Genomic DNA, 6,000 nt, shown 5'->3' with positions numbered 1-6,000 from the left:
TTCCAGAAAGGAGATTGCATCATTTTCATTGTGCAGGAAACAATTTCTCAAAGGGTAACCAAGTTTAAAAAGTACAGGAAATATACAATGATTGACTTAAAATTATGGTCATATGGGCATTTGTTTTAGGCCAATATTTCTCAGCAGAAATAAAAAAAAGTGTTTATTATTCTTCCAGTCTGGAGTTACTACCTACTGCTCCAAAAATCAACATTTGATAATATTAAATATTAAATAATTTCTGCCCATAGAGGATATGTAAGTTCTCAAAATGTTTAAATACATATAAAATGAGCAGTACTTGGAATTCAAGTTCAATATCTGCCTTCTTTTCGTTTCCTGTGATTGGCACACATACAGAAAGGCAGCAGCTTCTAAAGTCACTTCCCAAAGTGGGTTCCATGGATCACTGATAGCTATTCCTTGACAGAAATATATGTAGGAAAAAATACGTACTTCAATGAAAACCAATGATTGTTTAGGTGACAACTTTCCAGGTTATCTGATTTTAGTCTCTCATCTTCTTTGATCCTTTTTACAACTCTATCAGTTGTGGACATCTAATGGAAATACAGAATAATTCTTGTCTATAGATAAGCAAAGTCAGTCCTCTCCCATACAAGATCAATAGACTTCTCTCCTCTTCTCGTAGAAACACTAGTATTACTTCCATTTAAACATTTATCTAATGCTCCTGATCCAGAAACATAACTGTTTTTTAACTTTTCCTATCTGGTTCTCTCATTGTTTATGAGGTAAATAAAATCTTTAATATATATTCACTTTTTTATCTATGTGTGGGTCATTTTACCTCTTTACGAAAATTATCTTTTAACATGTGTATATGTATTTTTAAAGATGATACAAGTTTGGAAAAGGCTGATAAAGAGAACAGGGCACTGAGCTGAGCTTCTGAGTCCTGAATTCTTTTCCAGACTACAATTAACAATAGGATGGCTATCTTCTAACTTTTTATTATGGAAAATTTTAAACAGAATCAAAAGTAGAGAGAACAGTATGATGACCTTCCCTCCAGTTAATCACCATCTAGCTTTCACAGTTTCCAATGCATGGAAAGCTTATTTCTTTCATTCTCCCCCACAGCTTCCTGTGGGATTATTTTTAAGCAAATTCTAGACATTATATCATTTTGTGTATCTGTAAAAGATAAAGGCTTTTAAAAAAAAAATAACATAGCCATGATACCATTACAATACCTAAAATTCCTTTAGGTCATTAAATATTCAGTTATTGTTCGACTTGCAACTCACTGACAAGTCATTTTCTGGCTCTGAACAGCACTTCTTTGCTAAAGGGGGCAGAATATCTAAGATTCTACCCATCCCTGTTATGCTGTTTGAAGATGCATCTTCAGAGATATCTTGCCGCACTTCTGAAATACTGAGCTTGGTCTGAAATTTTGGAAATAAAACCCTTGTTCAAATGCACCACAGTGAATTATTACTTAAACAAGCAGTAAATAATTTTAAATGAGTATCTCACATTAATGTGTTTGTATGTCTAGATTTTTAGGTGTCAGCTTTCTGGAAATGAGCCACTCCTTCACTATTGATCTACTTCAAGAAGTCTCAAAATGACTATACTTCAAAAGCACAAGCAATACTAAAATAGGTTCTCTAAATTTCTCTGCAAGGTCATGAACACAGAGGCATTTATTTCATACCTGTGTATTTGCCTCTGACATATAAGCCAGTAGGAAGCACTCTGGAATCGAGAGATGGAATTATCTTCACTGTCAATGTTTGAGGCTGTCTTAGTCAGCTTGTGACACTATAACTAAATATCACAGGTCAGTCACATAAACAACAGAAGTTTCTTTTGTCAGAATTCTGGAGATGGGTGGTTCCCCGGTTAAGGAGTCAGCTGGTTTGGTTTCTGGGTGGAGCTCGCTTCCTGGCTTGAAAAGGCCACCTCTTCGCTGCATCTGCAAGTGGCAGAGAGACAGGGAGATGGGAGTAGCAGGGAGGAACTAGCACTCTGGTGTCTCTTCTCTTCCTCTTTTTTAAGGGTGCCAGCCCTATCAGATCAGGGCCCCACCCTTATGACTTCGTCTAACCTTTCACCTCCTTACAGGTTCTGTCTCCAAATACATTCACTTTGGGGTTAAGGTTTCAACATATCATTTTTGCGGAACACAAACATTCAGTCCATAACAGTAGCTTAATCCAATAATTTCATCTTCATGTATCATTAACCCAAGTCCTCAGGCAAAAAACCTAGGAAATATTACTAATTCTTCTCTTGCTTTCACCTTCCATATCCAATCCAGTAGCAAATTCTATTGAGCTAATAGTAAATTATACCCCAAATTCCATTACTCATCAACACCTGTATTTCAACCACTGTGGTCTAAACCACCATCCCCTCTCACTTAAACTGATGACCAGAAGTTGAACTTAAAAACTTAAGTCAAATCATGTTATTCCTCTGCTTTCAACCCTTCAATCACTCTTCATCACACTTGGAATAAACTCCATGCTTCTTACCAGGTGGCCTTCAAGATGTTACACAATCTGTAGCTCCCACCACAGACACACTGCATCTTCCGTCGCCAACTATTCTCCCTTTGTTTATATTTTTGCTCGAAGATATAAAACTTATTCTAGCTCTAGAGCCTTTATAATTGCTCCTTCATCTCCAAAAAACACTTATCTCCTAGATTTAACTATAGCTGTCTTTCTCCTTATTCAAAAAACTGTTCAAATGACACCTTTTCAGAGAGGCCTCCCTTGGCAGCCCTATTTAACACTGCATCTTCCTTCCCCAACTCTGCCCCTTATCCTGCTTTATTGTCTTCAGAGCACTTATAAGTATCTGAAATTAAATATTTTACTATTTATGTTTATTTATTATTTATTAGAATGCAAACTCCTTGAAGTCACAGGTTCATCCCTCCTTTTTACAGTTAAATCTCCAGTGTCCAGAACTGAGCATTCCATGTAAGATGCTATGGGATGCTGATAACTCCCCCCGATCATTAACGTTCAAAATGTCCACATTCTAATCCTTGGAACCTCTGAATATGTTATCTTGAATGGCAAAAAGACTGTATAAATGTGGTTAAATTAAGGATCTTAAAATGGGGAGCTGAGTCTGGATTGTGTGAATGGGCCCCAATTGTAAAAGTTTTTCTAAAAAAGAGGTAACAAGGCCAATAGGGAAGAGTGTAGCGATGTGATGGCAAAAGCAGAGATTGGAGTAATGTGGCCAGGCGCCAAAGAATGCTGGCAGACCCTAGAAGCTGGCAGAGGCAAAGAAACAGATTCTCTCCTGAGGCCTCCTGAAGCAAACAGCCCTGCTTACACTTTGATTTTAGTCCCGTGAGATCCATTTGAATTCCTGACCTCTAGAGCTTTAAGAGAATAAATCTGTGTTATTTTAAGCTATTAAATTTGTGGTGATTTGTTACAGCAGCAATAGGAACGTAACAGAGATATACTTAATAGATATTTGTTTAATGAATCAATTGCTCATAGAGGCAATATAATAGGTATAGGACAGGGCAAATTTCCCTGAGTTGGTGGGGAGACCAAGCCCTGCACCAAGAGAACGTTCTTTGGCGGAGAGTGTAGAAATTCAACACAGACGCCAGAGGAAGAGTCAAAAGGAAAGTTTATTAGAAAAGGAGTAACATTCCACAGACAGAGTGTGGTCTCCTCCCAGAGGCAGAGAGTGAGAGGGGACAGTGAGAGGGGCAGTGAGTGGGACCCTGAGTGTTTGGGAAATTCAGTTTATATATGTCATTGTTTAGTTCCTGTGAGTTATAGTTTAAAAGACTTTGTTGACCCATTTCTTTGATATGGACATACAGTGAGGAAGGATAAGAGTATGTCATGTAAAAAGGTAAGAATGTGTAGCTTGAAAGGCCTGTTGGCAGTTCCCAGCCTTTAATCCATAGATTCCCCATGGCTTTTGCCATAGGGAATGACTCTGTTGGTTCCTGTTTCCCCTTTACAGGTATGGGGAATGGGTTGCTATCAATCTCAGCAGAAATCTTCCTTTGTTCTGCAGGTGTCCTCCTGGCCTGGCTGCAGGACTGACCAGCATATTGCAGGCTCTGAGTGTAGCTAGATTAACATTTTAATTCTCTTGCCTCCTCCCTACACTATAATCATTATCAAAAGCATAAGCTGTTAAACTAAGACTTCTTGGGTTCAAATATAAACTCTTAGATTAATGAGGTGGTGCATATAAAGCACTTTATACAATCACTCAATAAATGTCAGTGGTATTATTATTATTATTGTGTTTTTAGTCCAAAAATGTTTCTAGTCTTGTGCTCTGTAACCTTTGGCTGCACATTACAGTCACTTGAAGTTAAAAATGCTCATGATTTATCTTCCAAAGGCAGGACCAGTGACATAATTTGCAGGGCCCTTATTTATAAATTATTAAGAATTTCCAAACAGCAACAGCATCGCATTTAGGCCAAGCCTTGAGCCTTTCTAAGCAGGGGGCACTGTATGACTGCGCAAATGGCAATCCTGTGGAACCCACCTTGTACAAATGTTCTGAAATAATTTTTCTAGGATAATATTCTGGTATCTGCGATATTTAAAATCCAAACAATTCTAGGATAAAGCCACAGTTAAGAACTACTGACGTAGCCCAACAATATCATTTAATAAATCAAAAACACTGAGCCCCATGTCCAATGCTGGCTCCCCAGAATATCACTAAAACAACCTGCTGAGAAGACAAAGTTGAGTTTATTGCTCACTATGGTAATGCAGAGCACCACCTCTACAGATTCTTACTAACATCTCCAAGGGGGGAAGGGCAAAATTGGGATATAGTTTGAAATTTGGAAGTCTCTTTTAAGTCATTTCTTTTTCATGAGTGATGGCAGGCTTGGATAGGGACTGGGTAAGAATCAGAATACAATAATTAGGAGCAGTGAACACAGTAAACCAAAAAGACTTGTAAATTATCATTTGATGCCTTCTATTGAAGAGTCTGATGGAACTTTTAAACACTTTCTGGAAATATCATAAAGTTATTTGCAACTTTTAACTTCCTTTGCAAGTGTTTTTGGGAATATTAAAATTAACTGATGAAGACAGTAGAATAATAAAGTCATGTTAATATAGGCTATAATCTATGTTAACAACCTGGATTCTCACCCAGAAGGGTTAAATGATCTGCACAGTATTATGCCAGTTGAGTCAAGCTAGAACCTATATGTTCTAATTCTGAATAATGTTCACATAGGCTGCTTCTAGAGAACACAAGCAATGTACAACCATCTAATTAAAACCTCTCTAGTTACACAGAATTTTCACAAAACATTTTAAAGGCACTATCCACAATAGAATAATTGTGGATTAAATTCAATTTTCAGGAAAACTGTAAAATAGTAACTTCCAATTGGGTTTTATAATAGAAAAGCTCAAAGTATTAATTTTTTTATCATTAAAATATATTTTCAAATTTGTAGGTAAATTATGAGAACAATTTTGGGAATTTTTAAATTGTTATGCCACATATATAATATATCTGTAAATCTTAAAGTTAAGTTTGTATCAGGGAATACTGAATTGGTTCAGGAATTGAAGAGGAATTTCCCACTTAAATGGCTAACTCTGTAATCAGTTCTTTGTTTTGCTTCTGTAAACATGCTTGCTGCATAGGCCATAGATCTCGGGGTCAACTGAGAACTCACACTCCCCTTTAGATGTATTGCCTTAGTACCTGTTTAAAAAAAAAAAATTATTCTGTTCTGTAACTGTCTGTAGCCCATAGCAACTCCTGGCGTCTGTAAATCAGCCCACGCCAACTGTAACAACGCAGGTATAAAAGCGAAATTGCCCAGGACCCAGATTTTCAGAGCACTAGCTCTTCTGGGACTGCCGGCATAATAAATCCGAGTTCTCCAACCCTCCGAGTGCGGCTTGATTTCTCACTGATCTGAGTTTTGCAATTGTTCTGCAACAGAATGAATTTGAGAAAGTTTCACAAATTATTATTTCATGACTGCTA

Source organism: Pteropus alecto, unplaced genomic scaffold (assembly GCF_000325575.1).
Source record: "Pteropus alecto unplaced genomic scaffold, ASM32557v1 scaffold45, whole genome shotgun sequence".
In the NCBI taxonomy this organism is placed as follows: domain Eukaryota; kingdom Metazoa; phylum Chordata; class Mammalia; order Chiroptera; family Pteropodidae; genus Pteropus; species Pteropus alecto.
Note: the sequence above shows the minus strand (reverse complement) of the source record.